This window comes from Rhinolophus ferrumequinum, chromosome 6 (genome assembly GCF_004115265.2).
Source record: "Rhinolophus ferrumequinum isolate MPI-CBG mRhiFer1 chromosome 6, mRhiFer1_v1.p, whole genome shotgun sequence".
Classification (NCBI taxonomy): domain Eukaryota; kingdom Metazoa; phylum Chordata; class Mammalia; order Chiroptera; family Rhinolophidae; genus Rhinolophus; species Rhinolophus ferrumequinum.
The window spans coordinates 86,152,226-86,178,941 of NC_046289.1; positions in this window are offsets into that span (position 1 = coordinate 86,152,226).

A 26,716-nucleotide genomic window follows, 5' to 3' on the forward strand; every position below is an offset into this window, starting at 1 on the left:
ATTCACAATAGCTAAGACATAAAAACAACCTAAGTGTCCTTTGACCGATTATTGGATAAAAAAGTTTTGGTACATATGTATAAAATAGAATACAACTCAGCCATAAAAAGATGAAATATTGCCATTTGTGAACACATAGATTGATCTTTAGGGCATTATGCGAAGTGAAATAAGTCAGACAGAAAAGGAAACCATATGATTTCACTCATATGTGGGATATAAAACGAAAAGCAACGAATGAACAAAAAATAAAAAATGCACACTCATAGGTACAGACAACAGAATGGTGGTTACCAGAGAGAAGGGGGTGGTTGGAAGAGGACAAAGAGGGGAAAGGGGCTCAAATATATGGTGATAGAAGGAGACTAGACTTGAGGTGGTGAACATACAATGGGTATACAGATGCATTATAAAGATGTACACCTGAAACTCATATATGTTATTAACCAATGTCACCCCAATAAATTTAATAAAAAAGAATGTAAAATTTATTTAAGTTTATGCATATCTGAATTTTTCAGGGAACATTGCCTATGTAGATTTATCAGATTCTCAGAGGGATCTGTGGCTCAAAAAGAGGTTTGGAACCATTATTGTTGGAAGAATATAGAGTCTTTATGTCTTCTCATAAATTTTATTTCTCTCAAATGAAATTTTGACATGCATTTGTTCACTCACATAGCCTTAGTCCCCAGCATAGATCCTGGCACAACATAGGCTTTCAATAAATGTGTACAGGTAAGTGAAATTTGAGCAGGAGAGAATTTGTATTCACAGTGACTGACAGAACCTGGAAATGAAGTCTTCCCTGGGGCTTTAACTGGCCTGAGGACAGTTGAGGATCCTGCCACAGAAGTGATCCTGAATAGAAAGTGGGTGAGAAAGTGCCTAAGAGCAAGGCCCACACTTTCCCCAAGAAATAATTTGTAAATCCCTCCAGTACTAGATAAATGAATGATCAAGGGCTCAAAGTTCCTCACCATAGATCAAGAGTACCATAATTTTAGTGGCTTTTACATCACTTGCCTACAAGAGTATGTCAGCATATCAAATTATGTGTGGGCATTCAATGGCAGTGGTTGGCAATATTGATATACATTTTCCTCTTAAACGAATTGATCACTCATTTAGCTGTCATCTTGCATCTGCCACTGAAAAGAGAGAAGACAAATTGACTCCATTTTTCAAATTCAGCAGTTATTTATTTTGTTAAGCACAACTTATTCATCTCTGCTAGTTTTCATATGGCAGCAAGAGAGTCAAGCCATCCAGTTGTAAAACTAATTAATGGAAACAACCTTTCAGTTACTAAACTGGCAGGCTGAAATTCCTGATTAGATTATCATGGGAATAGTGAGTTGTGAAAAATACCATTAAAATAAATCTAGATTTTCATTTTATTGTTGGAAAGGGATTTAAGCAGCTTTCTAATCAAGAATTCTTTGTTGTTATTTAGCAAAGGGGTAGTTGCAGTAATTTTCACTTTTTACTTATGCTCATGTCTTATAAACATGGCCCATGAAAAATGGCGTTTTTTGAGTTCTGTTCAGAAAAGAATAACCTGAATAAATTAGCTTGCAAATTTTCTGCTAAGGAGTGGGGAAGAAGACACCTCCATGTGACTGGGGAAATTTTTCATATATTTCTGACCAAAAAAAAAAATGCATCTAAAAACTATCCTTGAAACACGAATTTTCATCTGTCATGATTTTTTCTCTATCCATCTTCCTTCTAAATGAAAATGCTGGCAATTTAAGGTTCTTTTCTTTGCATTGGAAGGAAACCTCTAAAGGAGCACCATATTGATTTCTCTTTATAGATTAGAAGCCTCTGCTATTCAAAAGCTATTATATATGTTTACCTCAGAAACACAGGATTAGAGCCTATTTTGTCCTGTCCGTTTAAAAGCACCAAAGAGACAGACAAAACATGAACTCCCTGAAGACCATTTCAACATATACTGCTCAGTCACATGTGTCCCTTTCAAAATGCCTTTAAATTTTTTAATGCCTCTTGTTCTTTCCTTTCAGAAGAAATTATTTTGTACAAAGCGATTATACAGTGAGTTCTCACTGAAAAAAAAAATTTGAGGAAAAGTACGTTATATATGCTAAGAAATGACTAAGTCTGAAATACCTTCAATTATCTAAGGGCGGAACTATAGGAAACTCAGTGAATGTTACTTCTGGTACACTAGTAAACATCTTAAAGTCATGTCAAGCCAAAGAATTATTCCTGGAGAGTTAATTGTATAGATAAGTTTCTTACCCTATAGAAATAAAATTTACTGAAATCTCTGCTATAAACATGAGTCATAAACACAAGATCCAACATAACAGGTGCTCAATTTACATTACTCACTCAGTTTACATTACATTGCCCTAATCCCAGCTCTGTCTGATCCTGTCTTTATTTAAAATTTAGATATTTTGCTCATTGTGTGGTCTTGCATTAATTTTGATTTTTAAAAATATTAACTTCATTACTGAGTTTTTGGCCTGCCCTTAGGATTTGCACCCCAAGCGAGTGCCTCACTCACCAAATAGTCCCAGCCCCAGCTATAACCTCTACAGGACTAGCCCTAAATTTCTCTCCCACAGGGAAAGATCATGTTTGATGTTAATGGCTCTTTTTAAATTAAAAGATAACTTTTATTTTTTTTCTTATGACTACCTCAATACCTATACACTGTATTTACTTGAAGAAAATAAATAAGCAAATACATTGTTAATTTAAAACAACCCTCATCCTACCACTTAGCAGTAATCAATCACTGTTAATAACTTGCTGTATGTCTTTATAGACTTGTTTTTTTGTTGGCGAAAAGCATGTTTGTATCAATATGGTAAACAGGTGATAGATAAATGATTGCTTAGTTAAAAGGTATAGTTATATAACAATTTTCCACATTAGCCATCATTTAAAAGAAAAACCATTTAATTTTTTACAAATTCAGTGACATATTTATTTTTCTAAATATAGTCTCTTTGTGAGTATAGAGGATTTCAGTACCTATGCACATCAGAGCTTTCCTCACCACTACAAAAAACTTTTAAAGAAACTTTTAAAAATAAAAAAGGGGAATTCATAAATAGAAAATATATGTAGTTCCCCCAAATAAATGTTACAAGCACAATCAATTTCCAGGACTAATTTAAAAGCATAACGGTGTGTGTGTGTGTGTGTGTGTGTGTGTGTGTGTGTGTCTTGCTCTATTGTTCTCATTCTCTCACTCTCTATATACGTCTGTATCTTTATCTACTTATCTATACATTTAACATTTAATCAGTAGTTAAGTACAAGTGTTATTCTTATTAATGTCCCCATCAATTTATCATAGTGGAAAACATTATCAACTTAGATGTCAGATAGCCCAGGTTTGGATACCAAATGTGTGTCCTTGGGCAAGTTACAATAGTGTTTTAATACTAAATGTTGACATCTGTCAAGTAAGTGTCATAAAAATAGCTATCTTTATGAGGTTACTACAAAGATTAAATAAAATAATCTTTATAAATGCTTACCATAGTGGCTAGCACTGAGTAAGCACTCGATGCACATACATTGTCATAATTAAAATAAGATTCCTATCCTCAAAGGAAAGTATAATGAAATGGAAAAAAAGGCCATGTATTCAAACAATACAAATATAGTAATGTCAAATGACAAAAGGTGGTTAAGAATGAGGGTAGCCAACCTTTGGGCTCAGAATTTGAAATTCACATTATTGAATGGGCCTACTTTATAACCAATCTGTTTTTATGGAAGAATACTTTGAGTAGTAAGCAATATAATAGCCAATAGGAAAATTAATACAAAATGACCACATAAAATTCCTTCTTAGCTACTTTAACTTTCCTTTTCCAGTTGATTTTTCAATAGTGAGAAAAAAAATAGTGAGAACGGAATTGTACCACAGAGCATACCTATGTGGCAACGGTAATACATGAAGATCAAAACACAATCAGGAAACTGTGAACAAAGCTAAATGTTATAAAAATAAAACCCAACAAAATGTAGTTGATATTCAATAAATGGATCCTATTTGAGCTTATATCAGAATTAAGTGCTTTGAAAGCAGTACATACTTTATAAGTATCTATTTATTTTTTATTGGGGTGACATTGGTTAGTAAAATTATATTGGTTTCAAGTGTACATTTCTATAATGCATCGTCTATGTATTGCATTCTGTATTCACCACCCAAAGTCAGTTCTCCTTCCATCACCGTATATTTGACTCCATTTACTCTCTTCTACCACACCCCCAACCCCTTTACCCTCTGATAACCACTAAACTGTTGTTTGTGTCTATGAGTTTTTGTTTCTTTGTTTATTTTCTGTTGCTTTCAGTTTTTTATCCCACATATGAGTGAAGTCACATGGTTCTCCATTTTTTCTGTCTGACTTATTTTGCATCACATCATGATCTCAAGATCCATCCATGTTGTTGCAAATGGCAATATTCCATCTTTTCTTATGGTTGAGTAATATTCCATTGTATATAAAGAGGGTGCCAAAAAATGTATACACTTTTAAGAAAGAAAACTGTATTAAAATTGTGATACTCACTATATACCAATAACAAAAGATGAATACAAGTCATGTTTGACTTCTGTAATTACAAGAGGTGCTCAAAGTGGTTACCATCAGAGTCCAGACACTTCTGATTATGGCAAAATACTGATTGAGCAACGTTGACCAATTGTCCACTTGTATACATTTTTTTGGCACCCCGGCATGTACCACATCTTCTTTACCCAACTATCTATTGAAGGACACTTTGGTTGTTTCCATTTCTTAGCTACAGTGATTAATACTGCAACAAACAAAGGGATACATCTTTAGAACATAGGGATATCTTTACGGGTAAATGTTTTCAGACTTTTTTAGTAGATACCCAGAAGAGGGATTGCTGGGTCATATGGTAACTATTCTTAATTTTTTGAGGAACCTGCATACTGTTTTCCATAGTGTCTGTACAAATTTACATTCCCACCAGCAGTGTATTAGTGTTCCTTTTTCTCCAAAATCTCTCCAACACTTTCTATTATTTGTCTTGTTGATAACAGCCATTCTAACAGGTGTGAGGTGATATCTCATTGTGCATTTGATTTGCATTTCCCTAATAGCTAGTGAAGTTGAGCACTTTTTCATACATCTCTTGGCTGTTTGTCTTCTTGGGAGAAGTGTCTGTTCAGGTCCTCTGCCCATTTTTTAATTGGATTGTTTTTTTATTGTTGAGTTGTATGAGTTCTTTATATATTTTTCATATAGCCCCTTACTGGAGATGTTGTTTACAAATATCTTCTCCCATTCAGTTGGTTGCCTTTTTTTTTTTTTTTTTGATGGTTCCTTTTGCTGTGCAGAAGCTTTTTGCTTAATATCATCCCTTTCATTTATTTTAGCTTATACTTTCCTTGCCTTTGAAGTCAACTTCATAAAATCCTCTCTAAATCCAAGATCCATAAGTTTAGTACCTATGATTTCTTCTATGCAATTTATCGTTTCAGGTCTTGTGTTTAGATCTTTAATCCAAAATTTGCTCAAAATATGAATATTTATTTATTTGAGTTTTTAAAACCCTGTACATATCTACATTGGATGTGTATAGGACAGAAAGTGTTCATCTCTAATCTGAAGTTTAAATTACTATCAGAGAGTGCAATTAGAAAGAATCAAACTGGATTGATGAGATGTCATTTATACCAGTGACACCAGAGGCTCGTGATCTCAGATTGAGAGTTTTCAAGAGCATCCCAAAACTTAATCACAGTGACATAGGGGTCAATTCAGAGAAATGTGACAAAATTGCAATTCTAGTTAAGTTTAAGTTTAAGAATTATGTGGTATGCTATTTGAAGAAAGAATGCACATAAGAGGACTGGACTGCCCCTATAAAATAAGAAATTAGAGGAACAAAATTTCAGCACCATTAGAGAAGGGAACACGCTGATTGTTAAAGAAGAGTGTTCTGTCTCTATGTTAGCTGTGGATTTCTATTGAGGAAACACGGGTCAGAGTAATGCAGCTGCCTGTCGCTCATCATCAGCCTCATTCACCCAAATCCATTTATTATGGTGCCATGATGAACATAATGAGATTTCCCAAGAGGAGTTAATGACTCTCTCCTTCTAAGAGCTCCAGCGCCTTGGGAACCTTCAGGCTCTGTCTTCTACCCAAAATTTTAAATATATTCTTTCTATCAGATGTCTTTGCTTTTAATTTCTTCAAACTTAGGTTGCTGCTACTCTACCGAACCCCTCCAAATCTTTACTCTAGTTGTCTCTCCATTTCAGTTTTTATCCTAAGTGCTCTCTTCCTGATATTTTTTTGTCCAAAAAATGATTCAGAGTTGAATTATCCAGTCAAATTTGTACAATTTCATTGTCTAATGATGCCCTCTGATTTGTGTAATGTTTAACCATTTTCCAGAGCTTGAAAGACAGTATGTACTGCTATTTTCTGAATATATGGAATAACTATCTATAATAATGCAGTTTTGTCTATCTCCAAATAGTATTCATATGGATAGTCCTAGATAAAATTCATAAAAATATTTTAGGAATCCAGGAGTCTCCTAGTATCTATACTGGGTCTTGTCATGACATAAATGTAAGGTAGTATTCAAAGACTATTAAAGTTGTATCAAAATAATACAAGAGTCAAATTGAAGAGCCTATCACTGGCCAAAGATGTAATTTGAGCATCCAGGGGAATAACTACAATATACTAAAACACTTCAAAAATATTATTATGAATTCATAATACCTAAAAATCCATTAGTCTCCAGAAGGAGCTGGGGGGGGGGGAATTGTCATTTTGAAAACTAGTAAAACAAATAATAAATCTTTTCTATACAAACTGCACTAATGATAACTAAGGAGTTGATGAAAGAAAGTTACTCTTGTAGAATTATTCCAACTAATCAATGAAGAAGGAATGACAGACTTCTGCTTCCAGACATAATGAAGTAAAAAGAATTTGGTTTGCCCTTCTAACATAAACAACCAAAAACCAGACTAAATATATAAAACAACATGTTTTAGTTATTAAACAACAGGCAGTGAAGAGCAGTGATCTACGAGAGTAAAGAAACAAATTAGGTTAGCCTTACCATTGTCCCAGCCTGAGTGTCCAAGCCCTACAAGGAGAAAGAACCCCAATAAAGCCTTGCAACCTTGCTGAGTTGTGGAGCCAGAGATCGGAGTCCCGGACAGCAAGAGTTAGTGAAGCACAGTAATGGAGACGAAGAAGCTGCTCAGCGAGAAAACCTCAGAAATCTGCAGACGTCCTCCTGAATCTGTAGACAAGTACTGGCATACATACGAATTAAGGGAGAATCTCTCAGAATAGGAAAGAAAACCGATGGGAAATAGTCAGCCAAAATTCACACAAGGCTAGGAATCATTTGTGTTCCCACCAGCCAAAATGGAAACACCTCAAAGTACATGGGCATCAGGTAGATTTTAAGGAGGGTATTGTCTTAGTAGAGGGGCTGAAATAATTTTAAACTAAACACTGCTCTGGACCCATTCTAATAAACATAAAAACAAGCCACAAAAGGAACAAACTGATTCCAAGTAACTTAACAGCATGTAAAAAAAAAAAAAGGGAAAAAAAGTCCAACAGTATTTTTAAAAACACAAAGGAAATATCTAGCACTCCAAACTGTGAAATTTATAATGTTTGGCATCCAGTAGAAAATTATGAGGCAAGCAAAGAAGCAGAAAAATATGAGCAATAAACAGAAAAAAAAACACAATCAACCAATAGAAATAGTCAGAGATGACACAGATGATCCAATTAGCAGATTAAGACCTTAAAACACTTACTACAAATATATACCCGATGTTCAAGAAGGTGGAGGAAACGTATAGTATGGGGAGATAAATGGAAGATATAAAATATAGCCAAATAGAAATTTTAGAGATAAAAAAATCACTAAAATGAAAATTACAATGGAAGGGACTGATAATATAATAGATATTGCAAAAGTAAAGACCAGTAAACTTGAAAAGACAAAAGTAGGAATTACCCAAAATAAACTACAGAGTAAAAAAAGGACTCAGGTTTGCAATCCTACCAAAACAGGAGCAGCTACAAACAGGAGTTCATCCAGTGCAGCTCCTTTCATCCAACCCTGGGTTTCAAATCACCTATGTCAAGAACATACCATCAGTAAGTTGGTGCCCTATTCTGTGTGCTAAAAACCAAAAACTGCAGAAGTCACTACCTTCTAGCAGTCTCAACTAAAGTTGATAAAATTCATTTGGAGGTGGCAGCAGACATTTACTCATGGTCTAGAAGATGAGGTTGAGATATTGTAGGACCTTAAATGTCATACTGAAGAGTCTAGAACTAACTTTGAAATAATATTAATAATTAATAATAATTCTTATTGCCAATTATTTTTTAACTGGTGTTCCCAAGATACTTGATTTAATAATTTCCTAATTAAGCTATATATTTAAATCCCATAAAAATTTAGACATAACAATCATTGCTTTCTTTTTTATTGTTGAATGCATGAATATGCATACAAATCCCATGTCGGGTCTGGCAGGTCCTCTTCTCCACATCCATGTTTGTAGACATTCAAACTTTGTTAACTCTTTTCTAGACAGTGCATTATGCATAGAAAATTCCTCGACAAATACTGAGTTTTGCACAGAAGGAGGAGGAAAATAGCACTTGTTTCTCTTAGCAGGCCAAAATTAATCTGTACTTTCATGAAATGTATTATATTGCAACAATAGCCTATCCTTGGGTAGAATTAAGAATTTGTACTGTCGAAGCAAAAACTTGCTCTGCAAAATAAAGACTGGGTTAGGGTGTAAAACAAGGTGATGATTCACAAAATGGATAGTCAGTATTTAAAATGCAGTTTTTCACAGCATAATAAATTCTCAAATTTTGAGGGGTGTTTACCCAATTAGTTGATTAATCATCTAGACCCTCTGTCGAGTCTTCTGGCCTTTATTATCCACCACTATTTATAACAGGGAATGAAAAAAAGAAGTAAAAATGAAATGAAACACAGTTCTCAGCAGCTGAGAGTCACAGGTTACTTTCGGAGGATACAGATTAACGGGATCTATAAGGACTAAGAATTTCTGGCCTTTGGATTTGTTCCCCATGTTTTTCCTGACCTCATTATCACGGACAATTGAGAGTAACTTATATAAAAAAGGAAAAATTAACCAAAAATTTATCTGAGCCAACGCAAGATACAATATTTTTAAATCACACTTTAATTTTTCAAGAAACAAAATCCCTTGCCAAACATCTGTGCTAATGATAAATCCTTAATCTTCTGTGATTTTGTTTGTGACAGAATTCATAACCTGCCATTCCCTATGTTTCATTCTAAGAAAACAGCAGAGGGTAGCTGACAGCACTGATTGTGAGTACTGAATCATCCTCTCCCTTCATGGTTGACTATAGCCCCGTTACAAAAAGCTTTCTTTCCAGTCCTATTACATTCAACAAGCAGGGAGAAGTTTATTCTTCTGGCAAAACATTCAAGACATCATCTGTTATTTTGTCTTTTGCCTTAGTCTTGTGTGCTGCCTGACATCCTTGCAGAGGATTTAAAGGTGACACATCTAGACAACTTCATGCACCTCTACACTCTCTGCTTCTACAGGAGTTGACCTTTTCTACACCATTCGTCAGGCAGCTAGATGATCTTCAATATTCAGTAAATTCTCCCCTGCTTTGAAAGGTTATGCTGGCTTCTCTTATGGTACCTTCACTTTCATGTACCTAATGTATAAATGTGTAAATTTTCTGTGAATGACCTTGAAATCCATTTGGGAGAAAATACCGGTTTATAAACAAAACGTATCATGCTCATTTTCATTTTTCTTTACGTAAAATCTTCTCTAAGAGGAAATAATGATTCTTGCTGAGTAAAGATCCAAGAACAAAATGTACAAAGTTCTCTGTTCTAACAAAAGCATTTTAAATGGGTAATAAGGCATGAGAAGAGAAAAAAATTATAACCCAGGTTGCTGAACCAAATAATCAACTAAGGAGTTCTCTCTACAGCAACAGTCAATGCCCAGCATGCACTTATGAGGTTGTCAAGCAACAGGGATTTCAGCCAGATTCTTTCTGCTTAAACAAGCTGAAGTTCAATGAAACTGGTATGAAACTCAAAGCTATCAGTGGCGTTCTACCATGACACAAATAACATTTTTTTCAGGACCGAAGTTCTTGTTCAGCTAAGTGGTAGTTATGTTCTCAAATCCTTGGTCGCTTTAATAAAATAACATAAAGAGAACTAGGAGTCTCTAGTTTAATTAACATTTTTTAAAGAAATATGTTTTAAACATACTAGATCTGAAATGACACCTTCGATAAACCGCGTTAAGTGTGCTTTGGTTTTGTAGATGAATTCATCCTTAATTTCATGACCTAGTCTACAATTATACCAGCAGCCATAAATTGTCTTATCCTATCATCTGGATTCCTTTTCTTCATTGAAGACTCCCAATTAATCTTAAAGTATTTACTCATTGTTTCTAGGGTAGCAAGATGTTAGAGACTGAGTGAACATTCTACCAGGTGGTAGCCTGGACCATTTGGAGCTGACAGAATAAAGCCCTTTGAATATGAATGGTCTGTAATTCTCCAGTAACTTCTGACTGCCTCCAGGGAACAAAGTAAAATCTGATCGAAATCGGCCACCCCAAAGCACTCGGATATATCTGGGTTTATTACATTATCAGCCACAATCCAATCCAAACGTTTCTCATCACATGGCCTTTTTCATTGTGGTCACCCAGCTAGACTACCTACACTGTACACTCTAGCATCATCTAAACTTCCATCATTCTTTGAGGGGTGGAATATCCCTGTCACCCATATTCCCAGTCTCCTTGCCACCTAACTTGGTTTGGGCACTCTCCCTAACCAGCACTTCCAAGGCATCTCCACCACTACTCCACAGAAACTGCATGTTGCTTATCCGTTGTTGATCAGATGGATGTGCTGTCATTTTCCAGAACAGCCCAAACTGACTAGGGATTTAACTCAAGAGACCCCACCTGAATTGTCCATTAAAGAACTACCTCCTGCCACAATGGATGAGCAGACTAATCCCGTCTTCCTAAGGAATGCAATGAAAATAATTTCTAATTCCCATTTTTTTGAGTTGTAGAAACTGGGTGCAGTATATTTACCTGAAACTAAGTCAGGGATTGGCAAACATTTTCTACAAAGAGCCAGGGAGTAAATATTTTAAACTTTATGGGCCACAAATAGTATCTGTCACATATTATTCTTTGGGGATTTTGTTTGTTTATAATCCTTTAAAAATATAAAAACCATTCTTAGCTCATGCGCTGTGCAAAAGTGGTCCACTGGCTGGATTCGGCCCATGGACTACAGTTTGCTTACCCCGGTTCTAAGCACTGCCCTTCTAATGCTTACCAACTGTTATGGACTGAATTGTGTCCTTCCAGTATTCATACATTGAAGCTCTAGCCTCCAATGTCACTGCATTTTGGAGACAGGATCTTTAGGAGGTAATTAAGGTTAAATGAGGTTATAATCATGGTTCCTAATTCAATAGAACTAATGGCCTTATAAAAAAAGAAAGGGAGATATCTCTCTCTCTCTCTCTCTCTCTCTCTCTCTCTCTCTCTCTATCCCCCCACACCACCCCACACACACACACACTCACACACACACACACACACAAACGCACAGACGCTTTGAAGAAAGGCCATGTGAGCAAGATAAGCTGGCTACCTACAAGCCAAAAAAGGCCTCAGAATGAAAAATATCTCACCAACACTTTCATCTCGGACTTCCCAGCCTCCATACTATAAGAAACGTTTCTGTTGCTTAAGCTACTCAACATATGGTATTCTGTTATGGCAGCCAAGCAGACTGAAACATCTGCTGATCCCACTAGAAATTGACCACATACTATTGGGTACCTATAACAAGCAAAATTTTTCATTAAGCTTGAACAAACACCCACTCGCAACATATCTGTCAAGAGATTAAAGTAATAGGCTATTATTGGCTCCAGTTATAAAAACATAATAATAGGCCCAAGTTTCTCAAGATCACTTCCTATCTCCGATGCAAAATTTACACAAAAATCTAATGTTCTACTATCTTTATAGATATTCTAGAGGATTCATCATCATATTTTTATGGGGATAGAGATACAGCATGCAGATTCTTTTTAAAAGGAAGACTTGAAGCCCAGTTGTGAGAAATGCAGCCAGTAGAAAGGCCCCAGATGGCAGTTCTTTCAGGATCTGCCTTATGGAGAGAGCTGCTTCTCCTCAGATCACACCCATCCCAGGACAGTTTGCATCCTATAACTAAGCAATGCATGTGGCTAACTGTCAGGTCATTGTGTCTCAACACAAACAATCCTGCTTCTTTTCTATTCCTTTCATATCTTGCACCCAAACTCCATCTCAGCATCTGCCTCTGGAGAGTCCAACCTGTGACAGCATCTTGAAGTCTATCTATGACAATCGAATTATTCAACATGTTACACCAAATTAATATCTTTTTTCCAACTGCAAACCAAAAAGGTTACTTCCAATTTCACAACCATGTGCAACTTTTTATAAGTTATTCCGGTCAACATTTTACATTTTGAATTTTTTTCCAGTCAAAATTTTTGAAGAATAGTAGAAACAAATTATGATCTTATTCCTATGTTTTATAGATTTCTTACCCCTTTGGAAGTCCTGTTTAAGTTTCAAGTTTTTGACAAAGCCTCCATTTATCTTTTGATTCCTCTAAGTTATTTTAAAGATTTTTCAGTACACAGAGAATTATTTTAAAGATTTTTCAGTGTGCCAGTGTTCCTCCATCAACTGATCTAGTCTACTCTCCATTCATGGGCTTTCCTAAGACATAAAGTCTTTTAATGAATTGTGGTTTAATGCAGGGCCATAGCCTCACACTCAGGAACACTATAATAAACAGTCCTTTGAAAACTTGTCATTGTGTCTGCTGTAAGGATATTGTTGAGGATATTCACCATTAAATTGAGCAGTGTCATCTTCATGAGGCCATTTGGGGAAATGTATTTCTTGTCTCAGCATCAAGAACTGTTGTGCTTATCCTAAATAGTTCTTTTGCTTTTATCTTACATGAGTTATCTGAGAAGGTAATTAGCACAGCTTCATAGCCCAGGTCTGCTTCTTACTAGCTCTTCACCATGGCTGAATTGTTTAAATTTTCTGTACCTCAGTTCCTTCATCTGTAAAATGATGATGATGATAAGAGCACCTTCCTCATAGGGTGATATCAAGAAATAAATGAATTATACATACATAATAATTAAATAGAGTCCTAGCACAGAGAAAAAACTAAATAAACGTTATATCATGATTTTCTTCTAAGTTGAACCACTTAAGACTACTACTTCATTGGGTATAGTTTGTGTTTTCTGCACGTTTGTTTCCCAGCTCTTCTTACACTTGGTTTGTGCTTTGCCTCAACTTTCTGAACTTCCTCTCTTTAAAATGTTTAATATTCATCATCTTTTTCTCATTATGAAATCAATAAATCTGTAATGTCTAAAAGCAACAACATTGGACCTTGAGGGCATTATGCTAAGCGAGATGTCAGACAGAAAAAGACAAATACTGTGTGATATCATTTATATGTGGAATCTAAAGAAGCCAAACTTGTAGAAACAGAGAGTAGAATGGTGGTTACCAGGGGAATTGGTGAGATGTTGGTCAAAGGGTGCAAATTTAGAGCTGAATGATGATTAAGTTCTGGAGATCTAATGCACAGCCTGTGATGATAGTCAACAATACTGTATTATATATTTCAAAGTTGCTAAGAGACTATATCTTAAATGTTCACACCACAAAATGAAATGATAATTATGTGACATGATGATGGTGTTAGCTAACGCTACAGTGGTAATCATATTGCAATATATAAATGCATCAAATCAGTACATTTTATACCTTAAACTTTTACAATGTTATATGTCAATAATATCTCAATAAAATTAAATAAGATTAAATTTTAAAAATATAGAAATCTATATTAATTATTGATAATAAATAGCAATTATTGAGCACTTGGTATACGCCAAACTAAATGCTTTGCATATATTTGCTAATTTAAACCTTACAGAAACTTTATTGCTTTTTTCTTCACTTCAATATAAGAGGAAACTGAGATGTGAAGTAACACTGTCACTTAACCCAAAGCTGGAAAGTGGTATTTGAACCGACCCTTACTTTACCATTTCACCATCCTGAGATAAATACTAGCAACTTTTTTATATATCTTCTTCACCTACACACGTCCTTTGCATATGTGTGTATGTATGTATTTTAATGGAGACACTTTATATAATTTTACATTTATTTAAGTTTTCCAAGTCATTAATTAGTATTCAAACTAGAGGTTTTAATAGCTACATAATACTTCATCTTATGTTCATACCAAAGTGTGTTTAAGCTAATTACCCCATTGTTTTTGCCAGTTTTGCTTTTTTTAAATAAAATTTTGACAAACATTCTTACATATGGAGTTTTATGGTCATCTCCAATTACTTATCTAGTATAAAACCGTTGAAGTGAAATTACTGAGTTAAGCTATATGAGCATTTTAAGGCCATTATTCATATTTCAAAAATGTCTTCAAGATCACAATCGTTTATTCTTGCACCAAAGTCTAAAGACGTTGCATATTGTGTCCAAGGTAAAATTAAAAAGAAATATTTTAAATTCTTTGGATTTTTTTATTGGAATTGCATTACACACATAGGCTCACTTAGAGGAAAGAAATACCTTTTCAACCAAAAATATGGTATGTCCCATCATTTACTCAAATCTTCTTTATAATTTAGTTCTTCTTCATATTGGTCTTCTGTATTTGGAATAAAATTTATTTCTAAATATTTTATAGTTTTTCTTTGATTTGTAGTTTTCCATTATATTTTCACCTGATTTTCTATTGTATAAAGGAAAGCTATTTCATTACGATGTTATCCTTCATTATTAACATTTACCTTGTAAAAGAAAGTCTTACTCATTTCCCATATTAGTACTATTCTCTGTTCTAGATGCCAGTCTAAACATCAGTAGAGAAGTAAATGTTATTATCTAGGTAAAGCTTCCTATGGCTCTCTCCCTCTTCCCTGCCCTTGGATCTGGTTGGTTCACAGTTCACTGTATCAGTAATTTACCAAGGTGGAGGGAGACAGTGCAGTCAGCCCCAGGAAGGAGAAGTATTTTATCATGGACATTGTTTGTAATTGCAGATTATTAGCAATAGAAAGCAGATACACTTATTCCCTGTGCTCTGGGCAGACCTCTCCTAGGTACCACTGGCCCTTCATATGTCATAGTTCTAGGGGCACCTTGAGTGGGCTTTACACAGTGGAAGATCATTCTTGGTTCTCAAAGGGATATCCACATGGCCAAGAGTGGATGAGGGCATAATGAATTCATGAAATGAGCCTACTTTTTAAAAAATTTAAAATCCATTTGTAATGTTTTAGTCTTTAAAAAGACTGGTTAAGTCAAAAAAGAACAACCATGGTGTCACCTTATCAAATGTTGTTTTATTATTTTTTAAGACCAATATTAGGGTATTGTTCATACATGCTCCCTAAATCGTACCATTATTCACTTATCTTTGTATCGTAAACCACATATACCCTAAGTATTGGATTTTCTGTGTTTTCTAGGTGTGTGTTCCTTAAGAATCAGGTATTATGTTTATTATTTTACACCCTTTGTCTGAGAAAACCTGAAAGCACAATGGTGCACACACATGCCTGACCCCACTGCAGAGAGGACTGCCTGAGAGTCAGAAATGTTGTCTCGAAACTCTAGTTCTATTGCTACCAGCTTGACATATGACCGTGGGAAATCACTTGCTGGTTCAGCCTTGTTTTCATCCTTCAAGGGGAAAGTCGGTGATATTACTTCTATGAATCCTATGATTCTAGATAATCAAAACTCTAAATGGCAAACTTTTAGCTTCTCAGACAGGTATTTATCTAGCTTGTGGTTTTCCCACATTTTTTCTTCTCTTTCTGCTCACTATGAACCATGACATTTATTAAAACCCAGACACAAAAGGTAAAGCCCTGAAAATCATAGATCATGAAACTTAAGAATCCCTTATTCGTTCTTTTCTAAGTTTCTCGTCAGACACTAACTGCTCGGAGGCTTCTGGATTACTTGGTGTGATAACAAGTGACCCTGCAGCTGTTGCATTCTCTTCCACAGCACTGTCATTTACAAAACTCCAGTAGCACTGACAGCAATAACACATCCGAGGGCTTGGTTTCTAAAATGTATGTGGCATAAGCCACATACATTTAATAAATATTTTTAAGTTTATACTTATTTATTAAATAAGTACCCACTACATGCCTGGAGACTATATCAGTGCTCACAGTGGATACCCAATAGATGTGTGTCAAACACTGAGTCCAAGAGAAGAAAAAGTATGTCAATAATTTTTACAAAACCATCACTGGTATTTGAGGTTCAGTCTGTATGTTTCAAGTCCATTCCTTACCTGCTATATCATATTACAACATCAAATCTCAATTTGGCTTAAAACCTTAGAAGTAAGCTTTTACATATTCCCTTTCAAAGTGCCTCTTCAGAAATCACATTGCAGAAGTTAACACGTCTTTTAGAGAACTGCATAACTGTGTGATAGGATCTCTGAGATTACTTCATTTATTTCTTCTTTGGAATTGTAGATACTATGAATGAAAAGCTCATCAAATTGAATCAGTCAGTAATAAATACAGTGTTCCCAGAACGAAACTGCTTACCAGGACTTTGAAAATGCAGGACTTTGAAATCTAATGTTTGTCCCGTTAGGAAGAAACAAAACTCCAGTAGGCTCAGTGTACCCTAATGATACTGTTATTTCGGTTTAGGGAATGCAGTTTGTAAGAGGATGTACTTACAGAGCAAGAAAATGATGCTCTGTGGAGAACATGCATCTGATTTTTCACATTACTTGTATATTATTACGATTTTCCTATAAGGAAATTAGTATGCTCGGAAGGCAATGACCAGATGGCTAACTGTATAAAAAGCACTTGGAACTGCTCTGGGAAATGGTTTTGTGTAATAATATTATTCAAACCATCATTGAAAATACACTGAGAGGGTCTTAATAAACCTTCAGGCCACAAAGAAAGCAGGTAAATTTGACAAAGGCTCTGCTGAGTTAGCAACTTCAAGGTGCATTGTCATAACTGTTTTATCCAATTCATTCAAACATACAACCTAGTTATGCCCTTTCATTTATATTTCTACCTCATGATGGTGCTACTCAAAATGTGGTCTGCAGACCAGCAGCATCTGCATGACCTGGGAGCTTGTTAGAAATGCCGACCAGAAAACCACACCTCAGTGATGATGTGCTGAATCGAAATCTGCATTTAACAAGATCCCGGGGTAGTCTGTATACACATTAAGTTTTGAGAAGCTCTGCAGTAAATAGTTTTACTAAAACCAATGAGAATTAAATGGAGGATTTCAATTCAAAGAAGAAATACAATGCCTATGGAAAAGATGTATTTGTTAAACAAAGTGCAAGAGATGGTGATATAGCAGCTGGGGGCAGTGAAGTCAGAAAGTCTTAACCAGCAGTTCTGCCTCTCCTCTGCTGTGTGCATCAAACATTTCTCCCCAACTCACCTCCTCTGGTCCTGCCTTTTAACTCCAGCCATTGTTGTAATCTGACAACACCTCAGCTGCTCCAGGGAGCTATAATTTCCACCCTGGGCTTCTCTGCTGCTCCCAGGAGAGATGCCTTTGGGAACCTAGTCAGTCATTCTGAAATGTCTACAATAGTTGAAGTGAAAATTGTCCCTGTGTGGGGCAACCTCTGACCAACCCTGAACTACAGCTGCAGTCAAATCTGAGGTGGATTCTCCAGGGCTTCTCAGAGTGCTCCCAGCAGGATAAGCTCCAGAAGCCAAGAGCATTGACTAACTGCTTCTTTATATAGAAATACTGGATAGATACTCTATAGAGAATACCTTATCACACAAAACTGATGTTTTAATGTGTAATTGGATCACCAAACAACTCCTTCATTGAAGCATTATGTTGATTTTAATATCATTACATTGCTTTACATAATAATATTTAACAGCTACTGTCATTAGGACATTGCACACTTTAACCAACTCTCTCTTATAACATTCCTAAGAGGCAGATAAGCTTTTTATCTTTTTATGGATAAGTAAGCCAGAATAGAACAGTTAAATAGCTTTGCCATGTATTAGTGAAAACTGATATCAAAGCTAAGTTGATGACTCCTTCTCCTAGAATCACAAACTACATCTTTCTCCTTTATGAAAGTTAGTATCTCCAAATTTGCTGATTTGGGGAATGATTTAGTACTGTCAAGTAATACAACATATTTGCATAGCATCTGAAAAAAAACATTTTAGAACAAAAATCCTCATCAAGGCTGAAACTTTACGTCCCATATTTAGAGTATGAAATTCACACAAACTACCGCCATTTTACAGTAATCAAATTACTTATTGGTATCACTTCCATTGTCATTGTTGGAATTGTCATGAGTTGGTGTATGCTTTAAGATGACTTTTCTGCTCAGCTTCAAATTTTCAACAGGTACAAGTTGAAACTTAATTGATTATTCATTATGATGACAATTTCATGGGCAAAAAAGCTGACTACCACCACCTCCCTAAACATAGTACGTATAAGAAATCAATTCTTTTGGAATTTGAAATCTCATATTTTGAAACACAAAAATGTTTTTTGACAGATGTTTGTTTTAATATTTACTAACAACCAAAGTTCTAAAATGAGATGGGAAGGTGAGATGCTTCTTCCTAAATAATCAAAAAAAATATAAAAGACATGCTAATAATATGATAATGGCCATCCCAAGATAATAACTCAGGAATTAACTGTCTGCAAATAATCTGTGTAAGCAGTACCTTGACTTTAAGGTTCTTAAAAATGCAAGCATGGAGACCAGGGAGCTAATCATACTAATTAACTCACTGTGTCTTGTAACAAATTAATTTTAAGAAAAGGAACAGGCAACTAGAAAAAAAGGCCAAAATCTCAATTAGTTAATCCGAATAGAACATAAATACTCTCAGAACTCACTTGCCCTTTAGAACAATAGAGTTAGAACCAGGATGGTGGGAACAGTGATCACTCTGCAATGACAGCCTGGAATTATGATTTATGGCACCCTTCTTAAAGTCTGTGGTCTGATTGGAGTGTTTACTATATTTGGTCAGCAGAATGTGACAAACTGATGTAAACTATCCATAACCAGCCCCACACTCAGAAGACTTTAACAAGTTCTTTCTATTAGAGTAGATTCTACTTAAAAAGTGTTTCTGGCCAGAAAACTTTGTAGAATAAGTCATTCTCAGGACTGTCAACATTAGTCATAACTCGTGGATGAGTCCTCTATATACCGATATCATTTTACAAAGCCTATATCACCATTCTAATAACTGCTGATACTATTTTCAATATTTAGGTAGTAAAATTACAAAATAAGATTCATTCCTTACTCCTAGAGGATCTAATTCTTTTATCCTTTTTTTCTTTTTGCTGTTCCAATTGAGTGTTTTCTGCTACTTTTCATCTTCCAAATCGCTGATTCACTCCTCTGCTTCATCTAGTCTGTTGCTGATTCCTTCTAGTATGTTCTTCATTTCAGTCATTGTGTTCTTCATTCTAACTGGTTCTTTTTTATGGTTTCTATGTCCTTTTTTATGCTTGCTATCTCTTTGTTGAAGTTCTCATTAAGTTCCTTGACTATCCTTATAACTAGTGTTTGGAACTCTGTCTCTGGTAGGTTGCTTGTCTCCATTTCATTTAGTTCTTCTTCTGGAATTTTCTCCTGTTCTTTCATTTGGGACATATTTCTTTGATTCCTCATTTTGGCTGTTTCTTTGTGTTTGTTTCTATGTATTAGATAGATCTGCTACATCTCCCTGTCATAGCTGGGTGGCCTTATGTAGCAGGTGCTATGTGGGGCCCAGTGACACAGTCACCTGCACTGGGTGTTCCAGGAGTGTCCCTTGTGTGGGATGTGTGTGCCCTCCTGTTATAGTTGAGATTTGATTGCTATTTGCTTATCAGTGGATGGGACTGACCCTTAAGCTGACTGGCTGTGGGGGTTGGCCATATTCACAGCTTATGGGCTGTTGTATGGCGGGTGGTGGGGGTTAGAGGTGGGGGGTTACCCAACTGAGCTGGATTCACCCCAGTGAGCTCTGGTGTCTGCTGAGACTGCCTTCTCAGTGTACTACTTATGGGAATAATTGGGTGGTGTTCTGCTGTGGTCTGAAGCCAACCTCCAGGTATGTTTGTTCTGGAGCTCTTAGAAAGGGTTCAACGCAGGCCCAGGTCAGCCACTGTCTGTGACCAGCCAGGAACTACCTGGTAGGAGCTTCAATGATCCATGGTTGGTCACTCCCTGTGCTGGACCTGGAGGCATGTGGGAGAGGCCATGATATTAACCAAGAATGGCTGCCACCAGCACCAGGTCTGAAATAGCTCTGCAAAAAGCCCAGGGTACCCCAAGCCTGCCACCTGTCAGCTCCCATAAGGTTCACCCACTGTTAGAGCTTCATGGGGTATGCAATTTGGGTGGGACAGGGTCTCAGAGAGTCACCAGTGTGGGATGCGTGGTGTTCACCAGGTTAACATAGATGCTGATTTGGTGTCAGTGCTGAGCCTGGAAATTCTCAGCAAAAGTCTCAGAGCACCCCAGGCCAGCTGTTGCCCACCTGGGGCCCACAGACCCCTGATAGTTTTCCAAGAAAGAGTGCAATGTGGGTGGCTGACTGCTGACCAAGAATGTTCCTCTGGTGTTGCACAAATTGGGTGGGGAAGGGTGCCAGGGAATCACCAGAGTGGAGTGAGAAGAGTTCACCAGACCAATGCAGATTCAGATTTGGCCATGCAGGGAAGGGCTCAACACAGGAAAGATGGTACCTGCCTGCCAGCTGCACAAAAGAAAGATTCTACAATGCTGACTGTTCCTCCAGTCCTCACTCTGAGGCCACACAAATTGGTCTCCCCTGGATGTCTCTGATTCCACCCGAATCACCATACGCCAGAGTGCAGGGTGAGTGCCTGCAAGTGAGTCAGTCTATGTACAACTTTCCTCTCACCCACACTGTTGGAATCCCTGCTGTTTTTCACAGCAGATGTGGGGGTTCCTCTTCCTGGCACCAGTATTCCAGGCTCAGCAGCCTGCTATGCGGCTGGGGTCCTTGGCTGCTCCAGGGGGACCTCAGTAGTCAAGATATCCCTCCTAATTCTTCATCACCACACACAGGTATGGGGCCAGTCATTTTATGTCTCTGCCCCTCCACTGGCTTCTTCTTCATATTCTTAGTTATAGGACTTCTGTTCAGTTAGACTTCAGCTGGTTCTCTAGGTTAATTGTTCTATAATTTCATTGTAATTTTAATGTAGTCATGGGAGAAGGCAAGCACAGCATTTTTCTACTCCATCATCTTGGATCCTCTCCTTTGGCAATCGAGGATCTACTTCTTATATCTATCTATTCCTTGCAGAATCTGAAAACTCTTCTTCCACAGGTTTGAGATTCCATGTCTACTCAGGTGTAACTGGCTTGTAGGATGTGTTTCTTTGATACTACTACTGATCTTTCCAGCTACCATCCTCAATATAGCCTTCCTTTCACAAAGTTCTTTTAAAAATATTCTGTGTCCAGTGCTTCTGCTCTTACTCACATACCTTAAAATTCCTGTCACAACCAGCCACCACCACACCACATTCATTAAAAAAAGAAGAAAAAAAAAATCAGACTTCCCAAAACATTTTTCTTCTGAAATCTTTAAATAGTCACCAGTGACCTCACTAAATTTAGTAGCCTTTTCTTAACCATTACTTTCCAAGGCCTGTTGGCTCTATTTGGCATATTGACTGCCATCTCCTTCTCAAAATACTTTCTCCTCTGAGTCCAGGACACTGCATTTCTCTGATTTTCCTCCTCTCTTTACAATTCCAGGAATATATAGTCTATATCCGAATACTCTCTATTTCCATTATATGAATGAGTACACTAGTATTGACTGCAGTGAAATATTTTTTCTTTGGTAAAAGGAAATGAGATATCACAAGGGCTATGGGATGTCCACAGAGAGACAACAATTGATTTGCAATTACATCTTTCTTTGTGTAAGGCACACCCCATTCTGAGTAGCTGAATGTGTGGTTTAAACAGAAACATGAAGATTTGGAAGACAGGGGAGGTCTGACCTTCTGAGACCATATAAGTACATTCTAAGTCCCTCTTGAGCCCCCTAGGAGACCTACTAACAAGTATGGCCTTGAGTGGACGACATTGATTCAGAACCCCTTTCAATAACTTAAATTATCTGTTTTTAATATTATCATCTGCTGTATCTAAGATTTCTGCTCAACAGGCTTTTAAAGTTTTAAACTGTGACACCATCAGTAAATGTTCTGACAGCTTTTTAAATTAGCAGACATTAGTTTGACCAAACTGAATATTCTAACCAAGTGTATTCTTAATATTATTACAATTATAAATGATCTGTCTTTTATTTAGGTATTCAAGTACCGTGTTTCCCCGAAAATAAGACGTAGCCGGATCATCAGCTCTAATATATCTTTTGGAGCAAAAATTAATATTTACTATAATATAAGACTGGGTCTTATATAATATAATATAATATATTATAATATAATACCGAATCTTATATTAATTTTTGCTCCAAAATACACATTAGAGCTGATTGTCCGGCTAGGTCTTATTTTCAGGGAAACATGGTAATCAGGAGAAGCCTCTCTTTTTAAAACAATTAGAGGAAGCATTTGAAAATGTCAGTTTGATTTTGCTTGATCCTGTAAGCCAGACATCCCAGAACTCAAACTCAGAGGAACTTTAAATTGAATGAATGAGATGATTATGAAGATATGACACTCTGCACAGCACACTGAAGGTTCTGTTGAAGGTTCTTTTGTTATGTTTTGTTTTTTAGTAATAGGGGTTGATTAAGCCTTAAAATGATAATTCTAAAGAATCCCCATGGAAGATTCATGGGGGAGCCCAAAAAAGGTGATACTTCAATTGAATAAGAAGAGCTCTACCAGCCACGTAGAAAAAGGGAAAAGGAATGCAGTGCATATCCTAAACCTATCTCACTCTTTGCATGCACCCCTCTCCTCTTCTGATCATCTTTTAAGATAGTTGGATGTCTTATATAATTATAATAATTACTATCCCTCTGAACATTTACTCCATATCGGGCGTTGTGTCAAGCACTTTGTAGACATTATCCCATGTGATTCTCACAAACACTTTCTGTGGTGCTATCCTTAATTTGTTGACAAGAAAACTGAGATTTGGTGAGGTGAAGAAACTTGCCTAGGAAGTATCAGAGCCAAGATTCCAATTCACATCTTTTTACTCTAAAAGGATATTTTTTCAGAACTAAACTAATCTAGTTTTCACCATACCTTTGATGTATGAATGCTGGACATTGAAGTGAATACTTATTTCTTAAAACATGAACCCAGACAGGGAATTTTAAATGATCATCAGCCCAAGCTGTGTATCCCAGCATGTTAAAAGCCTCAGAGAGGACATTATGCTAAGTGAAATAAGTCAGACAGAGAAATACAAATACCATATAGTCTCACTTATATGTGGAATCTGAAGAAAAGAATAAATGAATGAACTAATCAGAAACAGTCTCAGAGACATAGAGGAAAAACTGAGGGTTGCTAGATGGGAGCACAATTGGTAACCACAGGATTGCCTCGGGGATATGAAAGTCAATTTGGGGAATGTAATCAATAATGTTGTAAAGATTTTGTAGGGTATCCGATGGACACTTGTCTCATTAGGGAGACCACCTCAGGGATGATGCAGATGCCTGATCACTACACTGTACACCTGAAGCTGAAGCTGAACAATAATGAATGTCAACTACAATTATGTATATATAATATATATATATATATATATATATATATATATATATATATATACACACACACATACACAAGAGGCAGAGTACAGCATTAGGAATAGAGACAGTGGAAATGTAATGGCTGCATGCGATGTCAGAGAGGTAGTAGATGGGGGAGGGGGGTTATCACTGTTTGAGGGATACAAATAATAAATATCTAACTATTATATAGTTTTGCACACCTGAAACTAATAAAAAAAATGTTTAAAAAAAAGCCTCAGAGAGGAAGTTAGGACCACAAAAAAGACAATTGAGAGGACACCTACAGCTTACTTTTCCCCTAATATGGATAGTAGCTACCACTGTTTATTATAAAATGTGAGTAACTTTTGTAATAAGAGAGGGCTGAATTGGGAAAGAATGGAAAGTAATGTTATTCTGTGGAGAGACATTTTGTCTATATAATGTTCTGAGAAAGCCTATTCTTGTAAGCAGGACTTGAAATGTGTGGCCTATTCCCATAATGCCATCAACACCATGAGATAAATATATATCTTTTATAATCCTACAGACCCAATCGACCTCCATCTTCAGTTCTAGTGAGTCCTACTAATGCCAGCAAAAGGAAGAAAATTAATTCATATCTTGGTTAGGTCAAACTTGTTTTTAAGTGAGACGTTTCAAGTAAATTAAAATATATATATATTTTTTTTTTCTCAAATGTGCACATTTCTGTTATAAGCAAATCTAACAGAAGCCTCTTGAGAACCTAGCTTAATAGATTATACAATTATTAAAGGCTGACCTTTTCTGTGAAGTTTAATAAACCAGAAATTGCATTTTTAACCTTGGCTGATGTGCTATCAGATGTCAGTCATCATTTGTTTAATCTATCTCAACTAGACTATAAATTAAGTGGGTCCAAAATCTAATGTATGAGGCCAGCATATGGGTGGAAAAAGCCAGTGGTTGTGGAGAAAGACTTCAAAGAAGACCCCTTGAAGTCTTCTTAAGAAAAAAAAGTCATCTTAAGAAAATGGAAGTAACAATAAGAATGACAATTAATTTACAGAGAAGGTCATGAGAACTATTGGGAGAGGGGAATTCCTATAGTGGGGGCTTGAATTTGTTATAACTTGAACATTGTGTAAACATGTACTCAAACACTGGTGAAGACTACCACACATTAGGCAAAATGCCAACCATTATGAAATGCTTATTTTCAAGCCAAATTGTACCTAAGCCAAGTTCACCCTTAAGCTTAAAACTATTTTTTATAATTGACTGGTATTCCATTCTACAATTATCAAAGTAAAAATTTTATACATTTCTCTCTTAATCAATCGACTATTTCTATTTTAAACAGAATTGATTTGCTGCATAGAATTTTATGTGCTAGGAAAAGTAAATATCCCCAACAATTTTATGCAAATAATCATCTCTATAATGCCTCCTTAGTTTCATCCACATCATTTTTTCTTCCTGTTTTCGTAAGTAAGGGCATTATTCAGCTTATAAAAATTTTTCTAGTATATAAACTTCTGATCTCTATATTTCCCACAAGCTTCCTAAGACACCACAGGTGAGATATTTGCATAGACTGAAGCTACTTGTATGCATTGTCAGAATAATGAGTAAGTTCTATCAATTCTGCAAAATAGCTGTTCAGTTCTAAGAGGAGAAAAATAACCAATAATAAATTGGACACCCAATCTGCTCCAGACACTGTGCAAAATGTTCCACTGATTCAAGAACAGACAGAGGCTAGCCCCTGACCTCAAGGAGCTTAGAGTCCTGGGGTAGAAGGAAAACTTAGCCCTTTTTGTCAGAAAGTTAATGAAATATGTTTGCTCAAATAAAGTTATTATTTTACTGGCTTATTTTAAAGGAAAGTAACAAGTTTCCGTATATCTATATCTATATAAAGAGATAAGTAGATGCATTTTATAGTTTGTCAAGAGATGACTTTTAATGCACCTCATTTTCTTTATGAACACAAAAGTTGATAAGCTTGCCTTCTTTCCCCTTCCCTGGCAGAAAGGCAGCCCCATAACAGCCAGGGTCCACACAGAATAGCATCAGAGCAGGATGGCAGCCCAGTAAGGTCAGAGATTAGGGAATTGAGTAAATACATAAAAGTATGGAGAATAATGGGAGCAGGTTTTCACTGTCAAAGAAGGACAGTACTAATATGAAAAGGGGGAAGCAGGAACGATGCCTGCAGTGTTAGATTGGAATTTGATGTATGAGAGGGGGATGTCACAGTTTTTAATGTATACCTAGAAAAACAGAGAAATATATAGAAATGAAAAATGTGTATATATACATATATATGATACCTATGTATACATATGCAGACATATATGTATTATGTATGTGTATATTGTAGGTATATACTTGCACAGATTTATTTGCTCTGTCTCTTAAGTCTAGGAGCAGCAATATCTGAGAAGTAAAATGTGCCTAGCACAAATCTTGACTTTTAAATGACACTCATCCGTTAAAACAAACAAAACAGTACTTGCACAGTGGCTGATTCCAGGGTGGAACAAGGAAAGAAAATGTGCCCGTAGTCTTTGGTACACCAGCTTTAGGAAGCTGCCATTGGCCAAATCTGGAACAATTTGAGCATCAAAATAAATGATTGTAATAAATTATAACTCAGTGAATAAAATGTAAGTCTCTCAGTACACACTGACATAAATATATACATGCATATATTCACGCATACATACCTACTGTAAAATGCCAA